The sequence below is a fragment of the Oryctolagus cuniculus genome, chromosome 18 (genome assembly GCF_051225735.1).
Source record: "Oryctolagus cuniculus isolate XC-2025 breed Fujian yellow rabbit chromosome 18, ASM5122573v1, whole genome shotgun sequence".
In the NCBI taxonomy this organism is placed as follows: Eukaryota; Metazoa; Chordata; class Mammalia; order Lagomorpha; family Leporidae; genus Oryctolagus; species Oryctolagus cuniculus.
Window position 1 is genome coordinate 62,650,991 of NC_142884.1, and position 16,902 is coordinate 62,667,892.

General features: G+C 52.5%; 2 long non-coding RNA genes across 8 annotated transcripts in view; one reads left to right on the forward strand and one right to left on the reverse strand.

Moving 5' to 3' along the window:
- Nucleotides 1-2,737: 2,737 nt before the first annotated feature.
- On the reverse strand, nt 2,738-15,653 carry LOC149120997 (uncharacterized). Of its 6 annotated transcripts, none has more exons than XR_016225350.1 (6): nt 14,805-15,653; nt 13,810-13,874; nt 12,515-12,620; nt 10,495-10,708; nt 5,559-5,690; nt 2,738-3,010 (listed from the first exon to the last, which is right to left on the reverse strand). It is a non-coding gene; the product is annotated as an uncharacterized LOC149120997 (long non-coding RNA). The 6 variants fall into 6 exon arrangements; XR_016225345.1 differs by lacking the exon at nt 14,805-15,653 and adding an exon at nt 14,539-14,796; XR_016225349.1 differs by lacking the exon at nt 14,805-15,653 and adding an exon at nt 14,307-14,436.
- LOC149120998 (uncharacterized) overlaps nt 14,468-16,902 on the forward strand; it is a 46,465-nt gene continuing 44,030 nt past the window's right edge. For both annotated transcript variants that reach the window (XR_016225343.1, XR_016225344.1), the window contains exon 1: nt 14,468-14,594. This is a non-coding gene — a long non-coding RNA (uncharacterized LOC149120998). The remainder of the gene's footprint in view (nt 14,595-16,902) is intronic.

A 16,902-nucleotide genomic window follows, 5' to 3' on the forward strand; every position in this document is an offset into this window, starting at 1 on the left:
GGATGGCATGCCTTCCAGAACCGAGGTTAACTTCTGGGGGCACAAACCCAATTGCACCCTGCATAGAAAGTGTGGATTTGTTCCCAAAAGCGCACGGATAAACACCCCAAATTCAACATTTGATCTCTATCCTAGTAGGTTAAGTTCCCCAGGGTGGAGGAAGCTGAGCCTCCCCCACCCCCCACCCTCACTCCCCCATCAGCTTTCTTTTCAGCGTGGATCTTAAAATTGCTCCTCTTCAGCACTTCCCAGGGGCCAGCGTTTCTCGCCTGGCTCCTGCCTGAGCCAATCCCATGTGTCCAGCCTGTGGATGAGCAGGGGCCCTCGCCTCCTCAGGCTGCCTCTGGTGGAAGGTGGTGCCCTGGTTTCCCTGGCAGCAGGGTATCCCAGAGGGATTTGTAGAACCTGCGTCTCGTCCACGCCTGTTTTTCATGGAGGGCCTGGGCAGCGAGCAGCGAGAGTCTCTGCAGATTCATGAAGAGGTGGCACCGTGTTGGCGGAGGCTCGAGGGAGACAGGCGTTGTCTGGTTTTGTTAAATTCCAGAAGCGATTCACTTTGCCAAAAATGCCAAAAATAAAAGGACTGTCTAGACACTTACACGTTAGAAGCTCTAACACGAAGAGGGACCTGACCCAGAGAGCCTTGATTTACGCGGCCAACGCAAGGCAAAGGGGGCTGATTATTCAACAAACATGTGGTGTGGGCCGGCCACATGCCAGGCCGTGTCGTGGGCACTGGGGCGCATGGTGATAGACACGAGAGCCCAGATCATTCTAGACACTGACGAGTGCAGAGATGAACATAAAACAGGCTGATGTGACTGTGACAATGGCGGGGATGTGACAGAGAGGTCTTGAGGATGGGGGGACTGGAGCCTAGTGACCTGCTGATGGCACACGTGTTTTACAGGTCAGGAGACTGAGGTCCGGACGGACGAAGTACCTGCACCAAAGTTGGGTGGCACTTAGGGCAGAGTCCTTCTTGAACAATAAAAGATAATATATTAATTTATGTGTTAGTATATATACAAATAATATATATTAACTTACAGATTAGTAGATACATATTATATATAATGTAAATATAATATAATATAATATAATATAATATAATATAATATAATATATATGTATAAAGAGCCCCCTTTATCTGCAGTTTTGCTTTTCCTGGTTTCAGTTACTGTGTTCAACCATGGTCTGAAAATATTACATGGAAACTTCCAGAAATAAATGCTCCTTAAATTTTAAATAGCATGTTGTTCAGAGCAGCTTGATAAAAGTTCCTGCCACCCCTCTGTCCCTCCCTGGACATGAATCGTCCCTGTGTGCAGTGTATCCGTGCTGTATATACTACTCACCTGTTAATCCCTCTTAGCTATGTTGAAAGAGAGCTATATCACATTCACATGACTCTTATTGCAGGATATTGTTGTGCCAGTTCTGCTTAGTTATCAGTTATTATTGTTAATCTCTTGATGTGTCCAAGTTATAAAGTAAATGTTCAGGGTGGTTGTGTGGCCTGGCAGGGGGGAGGCCAGTGGAGGTGCATGGATTGCATTTTGCAGAGCCTGGGTTTGATTCCCAGCTCCAGCTCCTGACTCCAGATGCTGCTGGTGCTCAGGGAAGCAGTAGTGATGGCTCAGAGACTGGGTTGTTGGCACTCATGTGGGAGACCTGGGTCGAGTCCCTGGTTCCCAGCTTCAGCCCAGCCCTGTCCAGGCTGTTACAGGTGTTTGGGGAGTGAACCAGTGGATGGGAGCATGCGTTCTCCTTGTGTCTGTCTCTCTCAAACAGACTTTGTCATAGATGAAAACATAGCATATGCTATATGGTTTCAGGTATCTACTGGGGGTCTTGCAGTGTGGCCCCTGCAGATCAGTACTGTGGTCCTGGAAAAGAAGCAGCTGTTTGGAGGAGGGCCCTCCATGCAGGGGCAGCAGCTGCTGCAGGGGCCCTGGGCTGGAACAAGCTGGCCTCTTGAGGAACAGAAACACGGAGCAGGGTGACAGGAGAGGAAAAGGGAGGGGGAGGAGGCAGCCAGATCCCAAGGGGCTTGGACACCCAGAAAGAGTTGGGATCTTATCCCAAGTGCCATGGGAAAACAGCGATGACAGTGGAGCAGGGGACTGTTTGCATTTTTAGGACCTGGAGAGAATTGCGTTTTGGCAAAGCAGGAGTGGGAGCGAGGGCCCAGGAGAGACTCATCAGCATCCCAGTGAGTAGGCTCATGGCACCTGGGACCTCTTTGGTGGCACTGTAGATAGATGGGAACTGTCTTCCAGGCAAAGCAGCGGGTACAACCCCTTCTTCCTGTGCATACCATGTTACGAATGCCAGGCAGTCAAGGTCCCGTGGAAACCTTCACTGAACACATCCTAGAAGGGCCAAAGTCAGGGTGTTCTTCCCAGTCCAAAGTTTCCTGTTCCTGCCCTTCCAGGAAAACAAAAATAAAATATGAATCCTCCCTAGGAGAAAGTTGCTTGGCTGACCCTGTCTCGGCAGAATGCTAATATACTTGGCAGGCAGGAGGAGAGAAGGAGAACTGATGTGTATTAAGTGCCAACTCCATACTCCCACCTTGATCTCATCTTACTCCAGAATCTCCCAATGAGACTCAAGTTATTAGCCACAGGTTTTTTTGTTTTTGTTTTTGTTTTTTTTTTTTTTCCAGGTTTGTTCTGTTTTTGTTTTCAAGATGAGGAAACTGAAGTTCAGAGAGGTTAGGTAAATTGCCCAAGGTCACATAGCTAACAAATGACAGAGCCGGGATCCAAACCCATGTCTGTCTGATTCCGATTCTTTCCACACCATTCCTGGCTGGTGGGGTCAGTTTAACACATTGAAGAGACCCAAATAAAGTCCCAAGGGTGCCTGGGACTTCTCCTTGAATGAAAACTCTTCTCCTTTGGGAGTGCACTGACTTCTTCAGGCCATGGGGGTGTGCAGGGAAGTTCAAGTGCAGCTTTTCAAGATCCTCCCCACGGGTCAAGATTTAACGACGCCAAGGAATCTGACAGAGAAAAAGGGAGTTTGAGTCCTGAGCTAAGCTGGCCCATTAACTAGCAATAACTAGCAACACATCAGTTAGGGCTAACTGGAAGGTACAGCCTGAGCCATCAGTCTGGACTCTTGAGATGAGAGACTGAGGATGGCTGCCATCTCTCAGGGAGGCGCCATCAGGGACCAAAGCAGCTCCAGGCTGAAAGTCCTGCCCCTGCTGTTCCGTGGCCACTTGCTTGGCAGGAGGGCCCTGGAGGGCTCGGGGTCTGCCAGTGTTTCCAGCCAGTCCCCTGACTCGTCTTTCTCGCAGCCACAGGACCAAACGTGTCACCCAGGGCTCCTCCGAGCCTTACAGCGCAGTCCAAAAGGGAGGAGGTTTTGCAGGTTCGACCTGGTCTGGTGGCCAGGACTGTCTCAGAGCAAGACTGGGGCAACATTACTGGTGACTGCACAGTGACAAAGCCAGTCCTCCAGGTATGACCTGCGTGCTGATCACACCCAGGGTCACAAAGAAGAGTACGACACTGGCTCTTCTCTCAGGGGCTTCGGTGCTGACTGGTGGGCGCGCACACCCCCTGCTAGCCTGCAGGCACAAGTCTTACCACTATTATTTTCTTTGCCCTTACTATTATCTTCTCTCTTGCTACTGTTCTTTTTGCTGTACTCAAATGAATTAACTCAGATTGACTGACAGTCTGTGTCCCCAGGATTTGCCATTTCGGCTGGAGTTCTAAGCCCACCAAAGGGAGACCAAGGCATTCCACATAATGGTTTGGGATCAGATGTGTCTGGTACCCAGGGGCAAAGCTTAGGTTTCTCCATTGGTAGAATGGAGGTAGCGAGGCGCCTTGAAGAAAGTAGCCCCAATCATTCAGCGAGGTCATTCAATGAGGCTTTGCGTAGAGGCTGGCACGTGGCAGCCATCAGGAGTGAGGCCATTTCTGTAACTGAAACAGTGGCTTCTATGATGTGCTGTGTTTCAATAGCAACTCCCAGATTTTTTGGACAGAGACTCACATCCTCATCCTGTAATGTGTACAGTGCATCTTGAACTATAACTGAAATTCAAGTTTTATGAAATCAAATCCTTACTGAATGTGCTGAAAACTGGTATTTTCTATCCTAGTCAACTTTGTTGAAAAAAATGCTGAAAGGGCACAGGGGAACTTTTTGGGGGTGATGGACAGTTTCCCTATTTGTTTAAGATTTTATTTGTTTATTCGAAAGGTAGAGTTATAGACAGGGAGAGGGAGAGACAGAGACAAAGATCTTCCATCTGCTGGTTCACTTCACAAATGGCTGCAACAGCCAGAGCTGAGCCAATCAGGAGCCAGGAGCTTCTTCCGGGTCTCCGATGTGGGTTCAGGGGCCCAAGTGCTTGGGCCATCTTCTGCTGTTTTCCCAGGCCATAAGCTGAGAGCTGGATCGGAAGAGGAACAGCCAGGGTGTGAACTGGCACCTATATGGGATGCTGGTGCTACAGGCAGAGGCTTAGCCTGCTACGCCACACCGCCAGCCCCCAGGTTCCCTATTTTGACTGGGGGTGTGGTGCCATGGGGATTTTGTCAGAAGTCATTGAACTCTGCATTTAAACGGGTATATTTTATGGCATACAAATTATATGTCAATAAATTTGCAAGTCTCTAAATTTTCTGAAATATGATTCACATTCCATAAAACTCACCCTTTTCAATAGTTCAACTCAGTGGCTTTTAGTGTACTCAGAGAGAAACTATCTAATTGTTCTAATTCCTGCGCATTTTCATCACTCCAAAAAGGAAGTCCATACCCTCTAACGGTCACTCCCCATCCCCGGCCCAGCCACTGATGATCACTGATCTCTTCCTGTCTCCATGGATTTTCTGGTTCCAGTCCAGGGGGCCTGGGCCAAGACTTACGAGCCAGACCAGTCCCTGGGCCTCTCAGTAAGGGGTAGGCCCAACCAGCGTCCTCAACAAAGGCCAGGCCTGGAGTTCTCTCTCTGGTCCAGGTAGGGGTTAAGGACTTTGAAGAGCACCTGAGAGACCTGCAGGTGACCCACACCCTCCGTCCTTCGGTCCCTCTGATGCCAGCCCCAGGGCCACCCAGTCCTGGGAATATGTTTCCTGCAGCACCTATGGACAAAGGGGCTCTCCAAGGTCAAGGTGGCAAACCTTCCCAGAATGCAAAGGAGTTAAGTGAGGTGTAGGAGTGGGTCCATTAGGGGGGAGGGTTAGGGCTGGGTGTGGGTTTGCAACTGAGAGTGGTATTTTGGAAAAACTCGTTCCTCACATCATCCCCATTGACTCAGAAAGGTGTGGACCGTCACTTGCCTCAGACACCCAAGGAAGGGGGAGGGTAGGAAAGATCCCACCCACCAGGTGTGTGTGTGTGTGTGTGTGAGGCAAGCCCTCCCCAGAAGCTTCCTTGCTGGCTGTTAGCGGACAGGGACTGGCAGCCTGGGTGGGCTCTCCCAGTTACCTGGAGACGGGTCTAGACAGGGGGTTTATATGTAAGTTTTTTTCTTTGAAAGCCAGAGACAGACAGATCTTCCATCTACTGGTTCATTCCCCAAATACCTGCAGCAGCTAAGGCTATGCCAGACCACAGCCAGGAACCCAGAACTCCGTCTGGATCTTCTGTGTGGGTGGTAGAGGCCCAACCACCTGAGCCATCACCTGCTGCTGCCCAGAGTGTGCGTTAGCAGGAACCTGGAATGGAAGTGAAGCAGGACTCAACCCCAGGCACTCTGATACGGGATGTGGGCGTCGCAAGAGGCATCCTAACTGCGGCACAAAACACCCACCCCTGAAGTCTATTTTTAAATTTATGTTGAATCTATTTTAAAATAAGGAATATATTCATTGGCAAAGCTGCCTCTCGTTCGTGTTCTAACATACCCACTGCTAAGTTGCCTAACTAATGCTCCTCATTTCTGTGTGTCTTTTTAGAACTCTTGGCTGGCGCCGCGGCTCACTAGGCTAATCCTCCGCCTTGCGGTGCCGGCACATCGGGTTCTAGTCCCGGTCAGGGTGCCGGATTCTGTCCCGGTTGCCCCTCTTCCAGGTCAGCTCTCTGCTGTGGCCAGGGAGGGGAGTGGAGGATGGCCCAAGTGCTTGGGCCCTGCACCCCATGGGAGACCAGGAGGAAGCATCTGGCTCCTGGCTTTAGATCAGCACAGCGCCGGCCGTAGCAGCCATTAGGGAAGTGAACCAACGGAAGGAAGACCTTTCTCTCTGTCTCTCTCTCACTGTCTATAATTCTACCTGTCAAATTAAAAAAAAAAAAACTCTCATGCATATGAAAGCGAATTTTATATATGCTGATTCTTTTCTAAGTGTAGGTTTATTTATATGAGAACCACAGAGACAGAGCTCCCATCCATTGGTTTACTTCCCAAATGCTGGGCTGGGCTGAAGCCAGGAGCTGGAAATTCAATGCAGATCTCCCACATGGGTTGCAAGGATCCAATTACCTGAGCCATCGCCTGCCGCCTCTCTGGGTGCACATTAGCAGGGAGCTGGAATAAGAAGCAGAGCCAGGATTTGAACCCAGGCACTCCAGTGTGGGCATCCCAAGCAGCACCTTAACTGCTAGGCCAAATGCCTACCCCTGAAGGTTCTTAATACTACCCTTTTGATGGCTATCTCTAGGGAGAAAATTAGACTTTAAATCCAGTGACCAAAGCTGAAGGCTGTGAAGAACCTCCATAAGCAAACCTATCTGCGATGACCAGTGGACGTGAGGCACAGCCTTTGGGGAAGCGGCTATAGTTTGGACAGGATTTGTCTCCCAAACTCATGCTGATGTTTGACCCCCAGAGCCCTAAGCTGGTGTTCAGGAGGCGAGCATAGTGGGAGGTCATTGGAGTGTGCTGTCAGGGGGTGGATCTCATGGTAGGGCTGCTTGTAAGAGCCTGAGTTAGGCTCACTTTAAAAAAAAATGTAAGGGGTGTGCACCGTGGTGCCGTGGACTAAGCCGAAGTTTGAGATGCCCGTATTCCCATATTGGAGTGCTGGTTCGAGTCCAGGCTGCTCCACTTCTGATCCAGCTTCCTGCTAATGCTCCTGGGAAGCAGCAGAAGATGGCCCAGGTGCTTGGGTCCCTGCACCCATGTGGGAGAACTGGATGGAGTTCCAGCTTTTGGCCTCAACCTGGCCCAGCCCTAGCTGTTGTACCCATTTGGAGAGTGAAACAGCAGATGGAAGGTCTCTCCTCTCACTCTGCTTTTCAAATAAATAAATTAAAAAAAAAAGATGGGCACTGTTGAGAGTGGGTTAAGCCACTGCTTGGGATGCCTGTATTCTATTAGAGTCCTGGCTACTCTGCACTTCAGATAATGTGCTTCCTGCTGATGTGCCTGGGAGGGAGCAGGAGATGAACCAAGTGCTTGGGCCCCTGCCACCCATGTGGGAGACCCAGATGAAGTTCCAGGCTCCTGACTTTGGCCTGGCCCAGCCCTGGCTATTGTGGGCATTTGGGGAGTGAACCAGCAGATGGAAGATCTCTATCACGGTGCCTTTCAAATGAATAAAACATTTATAAGTAAATTAATTTAAATATACGTAACTACATGTGGCTGGAACTGAAATGAACAGCACATTTCTAGACCTTTTGTTTTAAACATTTATTTATTTGAAAGAGTTACAGAGAGAGGGAGACAGAGAAGAGAGAGAGATCTTTGATCCACAATGGCCCAGGCTGGAAACCCAGGCCAAAACCAGGAGCCAGGAGCTGCTTCCGGTCTCTCACATGGGTGCAGGGGCCAAAGCACTTGTGCCATCTTCCACTGCTTTCCCAGGCACATTGGCAGGGAGCTGGATTGGAAGTGTAGCGACTAAGACCCAAACCAGTGCCCATATGGGATATCGGCATCACAGGTGGTGGCTTTACCCTTTGCTCCACAATGCCAGCCCCTAGACATTTTATTTTTAAAGATTTATTTGAAAGGCTGAGTGACACAGAGAGAGGGAGAAAGAGATCTGCAATCTGCAGGTTCACTCCCCAGATGGCTTCAACGGCTGGGGCTGGACCAGGCTGAGGCCAGGAGCCTGGAACTCCATCTGAGTGTCAGGGACCCAAATACTTGGGCCATCTTCTGCTGCTTTCCCAGGTGCATTAGCAGGGAGCTGGATCAGAAGTGAAGCAGCTGGGACTTGAACAGGTGCTCCAACATGGGACGCCAGTGGCGGCTTAACCTGCTGTGCCCCAACACCAGCCCCAGACCTTTCTTGAAGTGTGTGTGAGCGGGAGGAAGAAAGGATGGGGTGTGGGCTGGTTTGGCAGTGCCTCCAAAAGCCTCTAAGTGTGCTGCTGATCAACCCAGGAGTCCTAAACAACCCAGGAATTATCCTAAACAGCTGGTTATGAATCTGCTCAAAATGCAGCTCTGAGGGTATTAACATGAAAAAGTGGAACTTGGTAGAAAAATATTTACCACCAAGAGAACACACTCACAATTGTCTATTAAGGGAAAGGCAGGTTACAGAGCAGAATGATCTTGTTAAAATAGAAGCCGAAATATAATCCTCCACCTTGCGGCGCCGGCACACCGGGTTCTAGTCCCGGTCGGGGCGCCGGATTCTATCCCGGTTGCCCCTCTTCCAGGCCAGCTCTCTGCTGTGGCCAGGGAGTGCAGTGGAGGATGGCCCAGGTGCTTGGGCCCTGCACCCCATGGGAGACCAGGAAAAGCACCTGGCTCCTGGCTCCTGCCATAGGATCAGCGCGGTGCGCCGGCTGCAGCGGCGGCCATTGGAGAGTGAACCAACGGCAAAGGAAGACCTTTCTCTCTCTGTCTCTCTCTCTCACTGTCCACTCTGCCTGTCAAAAAAAAAAAAAAAAAAAAAAAAAGAAGCCGAAATAGCCTAACATGATATGTTTCAAACTCTGTCCATGGCAGGCACTCAAATGTTTGTTAAATGAATGAGTGAACGTCAACAAGAGAGAGCACTGGGTTGCAAAATCGTGAGTGATTTTGTATTGTGTTTCCTGCACCGTTATTGATCTACCTAACTTTCTATGGTGAACACATACCTTTGTAAGGAGAAAAAACAAGTACTGAAGAAAGAGGCATTGGAGCCGGCGCCGTGGCTCACTTGGTTAACCCTCCACCTGCTGTGCCGGCATCCCATATGGGCTCTGGGTTCTAGTCCCGGTTGCTCCTCTTCCAGTCCAGCTCTCTGCTGTGGCCCAGGAAGGCAGTGGAGGATGGCCCAAGTGCTTGGGCCCCTGCACCGCATGGGAGACCAGGAGGAAGCACCTGGCTCCTGGCTTCGGATCGGCATAGTTCCGGCTGTGGCAGCCATTTGGGGAGTGAACCAAAGGAGGGAAGACCTTTCTCTCTGTCTCTCTCTCACTGTCTAACTCTATCTGTCAAATTAAAAAAAAAAAAGCGTCATCGTTGTTGTGTCATAATATTTCAGAGCTGAAAGGACCTTTGGAGACAAAAGCACACACGGCTACATCTGTGGTAAAACCCCAGGGTTGGTTTCTTCCTTCCTGCCTTCCTTCCTTCCCTCCCTCCTTCCCTTCTTTCTTATTTATTTATTTATTTTTTGACAGGCAGAGTTAGGGAGAGAGAGAGACAGAGAGAAAGGTCTTCCTTCCGTTGGTTCACCCCCCAAATGGCCGCTACGGCTGGCACACCACGCTGATCCGAAGCCAGGAGCCAGGTGCTTCCTCCTGGTCTCCCATGCGGGTGCAGGGCCCAAGCACTTGGGCCATCCTCCACTGCCTTCCCAGGCCACAGCAGAGAGCTGGACTGGAAGAGGAGCAACCAGGACAGAATCTGGTGCCCCAACTGGGACTAGAACCCGGGGTATCAGTGCCGCGGGTGGAGGATTAGCCTAGGGAGCCGCGGCACCAGCCCTTCCTTCCTTCCTTCCTTCCTTCCTTCCTTCCTTCCTTCCTTCCTTCCTTCCTTCCTTCCTTCCTTCCTTTCTTTTAAGACTTATTTATTTATTTGCAAGTTAGAATTATGCAGAGAGAGAGAGAGAGAGGTCTTCCATCCGATGGTTCACTCCCCAGTTGGCCGCAACAGCTGGAGCTGTGCCGATCTGAAGCCAGGAGCCAGGAGCTTCTTCCATGACTCCCATGTGGGTGCAGGGGCCAAGGACTTGCCATCCTCCATTGCTTTCCCAGGCCATAGCAGAGAGCTGGATCGGAAGTGGGGCAGCCGGGTCCCAAACTGGCACCCATATGGGATACTGGCGCTTCAGGCCAGGGTGTTAACCTGCTACACCACAGTGCTGGCCCCTAAAACCCCAGTTTCTGACTGCACACAGGCATCTTCCAGAGCCCAGGGGAAACCAAGGCTGGATCACCTCCTGCTCCGGGTTTTCCCTGGCCAGGGTGCACCCCTCCCTCAGGGCAGCAATTCAGGAGTAGCAGTGGGGAGGCAGAGAGAAAGGGTGTTAATGCTGTTCCCAGACAGGATACAAGAACCCTCCGGAGTTCAGATGGAGCTGACATTTGCCTTCGTAGCAGCCAGGATACCTGTGTCCTATGTCCCAGTACCTGAGTTTGATTCCCAGCTCCGGCTCCTGACTCCAGCTTCCTGCCAGTGCAAACCGTGGAAACAGCCATGATGCCTCAGGTTCCTGCCATCCACATGGGAGAGCTGGGTTGAATTACAGACTCCTGGTTCAGCAGTGGCCCAGCTCTGGCTGTTGCTGGCATCTGGGGAATGGGCCAGCAAATGGGAGCTCTGTCTGGCTTTCTCTCCCTGCCTCTATAAAAAAAAAAAAAAAAATTATGGAAAACACATATTATAAAACAAGTTTGGATTTCAACTTTTTTGGCACAAAGACAGATTTCTCTTTTAATTCCACAGTTTTGAAGTACCCTCCTACCAAACATCATGAAAAATCTCACTGATAAACCACGACCATCATAACCTTTGCTGTCGCTCAACCTCCCCCCGCCCACCCCTATCCCCCCACCATCAGAGTCCCTGGTTTGTACACAGCAGGGACGCCCGCCAGGACTCCCTGTCCAGCCAGCGTGTGGGAGAGAAGTGTCTGTCCCCACAGGAGGAGCCACCTGCTTGTTCCCACGTTCTGGCTCTCGTTCAAAGTCGTCCTGTCTCAGTGCTCTTAACTGAAGCAGTGTCTCCTTGGACGTCCTTTCTCTTCCTCTGCCTTTGCCGTTGGGGTCACAGGCGGCTTTGGAAGCTGTAGCACTTCAGTGTTTGAGGTGAGTATTGCTACTCCATAGCTCTTAGTTCTGTGACTCTGTTTTATCAAAGTCTTTTTTAAATATTTATTTATTTTAAAGGGAGAGAGAGAGAGAGAGAGATCTTCTATGCACTGGTTCACTCCTCAAACACCTGCCAATTGGCTGATGGCCAATGATGGGCCAGGCTGAAGCCAGGAACCCAGAGCTTAATCCAGGTCCCCCATGTGGGTGGCAGTGACCTAGTACCTGAGCCATCACCCGCTCTCCCAGGCATGCATTAGCAGGAAGCTGGGCTCAGGAGTGGAGCCAGAACTCAAGTCCAGGCTCTCTGTTACAGGACGTGGGTGTCCCATGTGGCATCTTCACCGCTGTGCCAAATGCCCTCCTCCACAGCAAACATTTTTTGAGTGTGAACAAGGTGGTGGTCGATATGGAAATGTACGAAAAACTCTTTACTTAAGAGAAACGAGAACATCTGCCCACCAAACACCCGTGCACAAGAATGTGTGCGACAACTTTAGTCACAGGAGCCTAAACTGGTAACAGCTCACATGTACATCCGCAAGGGAACAGGTCGTCAAGTTACAGTAGATGTGTTCCAGCAAACACTGCTCAGCGAAAAAGGGGGAAAACGTGGGGCAGGACGGGGGCTTCATGAAGCTCATGGGAAATGCCTGGGTTCGAGTCCCAGCTCTGCTCTGGATTCCACTTTTCTACTTGTGCAGACCCTAGGAGGCAGCAGGCTGATGGCTCAAATGGTTGGGTCTCTCCCACCCACACGGGAGGCCCAGACTGAGTTCTGGGCTTCTGGCTTTGGACTGGCTTAGTCCTGGCTGTTGTGGGCATTTTTGAGCCAGCAGATGATATCTCTCTCTCTCCCCCTCACTCCCCCTCTCTTCTCCTCACTCCTCCTCTCTCCCTCCCCCTCTCTCCCTCTCTCCCTCTCTCCGTGTCTTTCTTTCTTTCTTTCTTTTTGAGAGTTTATTTATTTACCTGAAAGAATCACAGAGAGGCAGAGGCAGAGGCAGAGAGAGGAGAGGTGTCTTCCATCCACTGGTTCACTCCCCAGTTGGCCGCAATGGCCGATCCGGAGCAGGAGCCAGGAACTTCCTCTGGGTCTCCCACATCGATGCAGGGGCCCAAGCACTTGGGCCACCTTCCACTGCTTTCCCAGGCCATAGCAGAGAGCTGGATTGAAAGTAGAGCAGCCGGGACCCAAACCAGTGCCCATATGGGATGCCGGTTCTGCAGGCGGCACCTTTACCTGCTGTGCCACAGCACCGACCCCCTCTCTGTGCCTTTCAAGCAAATAAAATAAATTTTAAAAAGCAAGGATTGAAAATCTTACATTATAGCTTACCACAATTTTGTAAAAAGTTGAGTCATCAAAAATAAGAAAATTCTGAGGAACTGGCACAGCCCAGAGGATCCTTAAGCAGATAGGGTACTCAGGGAAATGCGGGATCCTGGAACACAGAGAAGACATTGGTAAACTGAGGAAGTGGCATAAGCTGTGGGCTTCCGTTAGTAACAATGTATCGATATTGATACATTCAATGAGTTGTAACAAGTTTATCAGACTAACAAAAGATAGAGCTAGTCCTGAAACTGGGCATAGGGTATATGGAAGCTGTATTTTTTCTATAAACCTACAAGGGTTCTACCAAGGAGCCCACTTAAAGAAAATAATAATATAGGTCCTAGGGGGTTAGGGGCATAAACTCAGTTGGTCTCCCGGGTTCAAACTCTGGCTTCCCCACACCTCAGCTCTGGGCCCTTCAAAGAGTGAGGTCCCCTCGTGGTGTCAGCTTCTTCCTCTGTGAAGTGGGGACATTCCAGCCGGGCACCCCCTCCGGGCCATTGTGAGGGTTAAATGAGATGCTGCCTCACACCTCCCTGGTGGTCTGTACACAACGCTGTTCCTGTGAAAGGTCAAAGGCAGGGCTGTGCCTTTGGGAAGCGGGCAGGTAGGATGCCTGCAGTGTCTGCTGATGGCACCTGGGACAAGTCGGGGACCTGAGCCTGGGTTTACTTAGCTATGAAATGAGAGCAATGAGCCTAGTCCAAGGGCGGTTGGGAGGGTGGACAGAGCTCCTGTGAGCAAAGCCCCAGCACAGGGCGGAGCCAGGAAGACCCTTGGGGTGGGGGTGGGGGTTTTGGAGGTGATGGGCCCGAGGGAGGAGTCCCAGGGAGGAGCCAGAGGGAGGGGCTGCCCTGGCTTCTGCACTGAGGGTGCTGTGTGACCTCAGCCCTACACCAAGGTCCTCCCGGGTCCCCAGTGTTGGAGCAAGGCCAGGCTGCGGCTCTCAGGCTGTTCTGTCTGCATTCTCATCAGGCCCTTATCTCGCGCCTGTCACTTTCAGTGCCATCCCAGGGCCCTCAGCCTGCCCTAGGCCCACAGGCCTGCCACGGAGGCTGTGGCCCACTCCTCATGGTCTTCGGTCCCCACAGGGCTGAGCGCTGAGTCTGGCACCCGGTGGTTTCTGAGTCTGCGGAGGAGTTAGTGGTGGAGGGAATTAAATGAATGAGAAACCCGCCCAGGGCCTGGGATTGCTGCCTCCCCTCCCCCTACAGAAAGCCTTGCCTCTCTGGCTCTCCGGCATCTCAGCGTCTATGATTAAAGCTTAAATCCCTGGCTTAGGCCAAACGGGGTACCTGGTAAAGAGGAAATCCTTTGGCTCAGTCTGAGTCCTGATAGAAGGTGCACTCAGGAGGTTTCCCTGAAAAGCGAAAGAGCAAGCAGGGATTTGCAGCGAGACAGGGGGGCGGAAGGAGGCGCCCAGGGCCCTGCGAGGTAGGCAGCTGTCGGCTCCCTGGCATAGGGGAGCCAAGCTGGGCTCCGAGGCTGGGGAGGTGCAGCCCCTGCCCAGGGCACCAGGCTGTGAAATGTCCCTGTGGTCATGCCCAGTCCCCCAGGGTCCTAGGGGCAGAGAACATGCGTGGGGGACACTCGGCCTCTGGGGCGGGAGGCTCCATCTCCCCTTTTACAGTTTCCTGCCCAGAAAGAGGCAAGTGTCTTTAAGGACAGGGAAAGGATGCTGGGGACCAAGGTTCTGAAGAGAAGAGCCTCACTGGGTGGGGAAGAGGGTGTCGCTTCTCTTACTACCCCTCCCTGGATTACAGAGGGGCCGCTCAGGAGGCTCCACCCCTACCCCCAGAGTCTGAGGGCAGCAGTCTCTGTGAGCGGAGGGCGGCAAACCCTGTCCTTGACTTAGACCTCAGCTGCTGCAGGTGCTGATGGAGATGAGAGGCACTAAGTCTCTCCCTTGCCCCACCTGCCCCAACTCAGACACAGTTCTGCGGGAGTTCTCAGAGCTGCAGACAAGCCCTGAGCTTCTTGGAGATAATGCCGGCTGTGATCCTTGACTACAGGAGTCTGCTCACCAAGCCCCCACCCCAGCGATCCGCAGGCCACGCCGTGGGGGAACTGCAGCTGTCAGGTAGGTTGTCCTGCAACCGGGGGCTGCACAGGAGGAGGAAAAGTGGGAGCAGAGGCTGGCAAAGGCTGCGGGAGCAGCGTCAGGAGCGGCTGAGGCTGGAGGATGGGAGTCCTGGCGTGGGACGAAGCATGCGTGCTGTGTGCTGGGCAGGGGGCAGGGAGCCACTAGCTTCTCAAAGTGGGGTCCAGGGACCAGGAGTAGTGGCCTTACAGGTGAACTTGTTGGAATAAGAATGTCGGGCCTCGCCCATATCTACTCAATCAGGACTTTGGTGTTCACAAGAGCCGCAGTGATTCTGATGCGTGTTGGGGTGTGAGAAGCCCGGGCTCTGTCCTCTCTACGCAGGTGAACCTACCTACTCACTCCCCACCCAGGACACCTGTGCTTCTCCACCTTGGAGGCTTTTGCGTTTATTGAGTCTTTGCCTAGCACTGGGGTTACAAAAATTAGTCAGAAGCCAACAGGAATCGTCAGCCTCGTGGGGGAAATGCTAAAAAGAGGGGTGCTATGTGCAGGCTTGGATCTGCAGGACGGAAGGCCCCGACCTGCCGTGCGGGGAGTGGCCAGGAGAGCTGCCTGGAGCCCTGGCCCTCTCACCTCTATGTGCCAGAATCATCCTCTCTTGCGCCCACCCTGCTTCTGACGTCAGCACCGCTCGGCCGAGCTCGAATCCCCCTCCGCACGTTTCCCTGGTCAGCTTGCACTGCATGAACTGTGCTCCTGTGATTTCCCCCCTTCAAAGAATGGGCCCCTGATTCCGCACAGGGAAGGCTGAAGCCGAGGATGAGTGAAGGGTGGGGTGCAGAATGTACGTGCGCCAGGTGGCACTGCCCGTGCCTTTTCCCAATCTGACCAGCACCGTTGCACAGCCTGTCCCCTGGCTGTTCATGATTTCTCAAGGTCGGGTTGTTGAGAAGCAGAGGTAGAGCAAGCTGGGAGGCCTCGCTTAAGAAACGGGTCAAAGCATGGACTCAAGCCCGCTGGGCCTGGGTTCAAATCCTGGCTGTATTATTTACCAGGTCAGTGACACTGGGCGTGTTCCTTAACCTCTCTGTGCCTTGGTTGCCATAGCTGTCAAACTGGGATAATAATGGGACCGGGCACACAGGGTGATGGGGCATTCCCGGAGTTGCTGTCTGCACTTGGTAAATACTAGGAAAAGGTTGGCAGAGAAGAGCCTGCGCGTGCTGGGGCTGTGTTGATTCCCACGGCCGCGCTCAGGTTCGCGGGAAGTCCCAGAACCTTGTCCTCTGAATAGTGATCGGTGGGAGGCTGACCTGTCCTCAGCACAGGGGACCTAGACAAGTCCGGTTCCCCAGGAGGAGGCCAGCTGGGCTGCGAGCCTGGCACAGTCTAGCAGCCGCTTTCCCGGGAACTAGAAAGACCTGCGGCGTCCTTGATGCGGTCTCTGTGATGGATTCTCTCTTCCTGAGCCTCCCTGGCCCGCTCCTCCTCTTTGAAGCCCCAGGGCCTGCTGCCCTCTCCACCTCCTCTCGCCGCTGACTGCAAGTCGGATGGTGCTCCCCAGGCTGGGCTGGCACCGGGAGGAGTTCACAGAGTTCCTGTTTAATGAGTTCTGAAGGCCGAAGCACCGAAGTGTTCACCCTGGGCGTTCTCTGCTCCCTGATCGGGGCAGCGCTCACCCGCCTCTTCTCCCTCCCAGAGGACGGGGTCCAGGTGTGCGCCTTGGCACTTGGCACGGAGGGGCCGGTGCGAGGGGGCGTGCTGCCCAGGTCAGCGCCAAGGCCAAGGCGTGTGTTGAACTCTGCCGCGGTGAGATGCTCTTGGATGCGTGGAGGATTTTGCACCTGGCTTTCTGGCCAGGACCACTCTGATCTGGAAGGAACGGGCTGGGGTGGAGGAGAGGCTCCCGGGTCAGCTCAGCAGAAGGAGCACTCATTTTGAGGAGCGAGGGCGGGTCATGGCATGCCTTGGCCTGGGACCTCGCGAAGGAGCCACGGAGATGTCTCCTGACCAGCTGGAGACCACTTCCAGAGGCTGGCTGCAGGTCAGAAGTAGCTGCAAAGCCTGGGTTAATGTCAGATTTCCTAGCAGTGGCCAGGAGGTGCCACCTTGGGCAGCTTAGAGTGGTGTGGACCACTGGAGGCCACCTCACCTCTGCGTGCGCGAACAGCGACATCCCCGTCATGCCTGGCCTTGACAGAAGACCCTTGAGTGTTTCTTTGTCCTTTTTCAAACTTTAAAAATACATTTAAAATTTTTATTTTTGTTTGAGAAGTAGAGAGACACAGAGACAGAGAGACAGTGAAGAGAGATCTTCCATCAGTTGGTTTCTTCCCTCAAATGT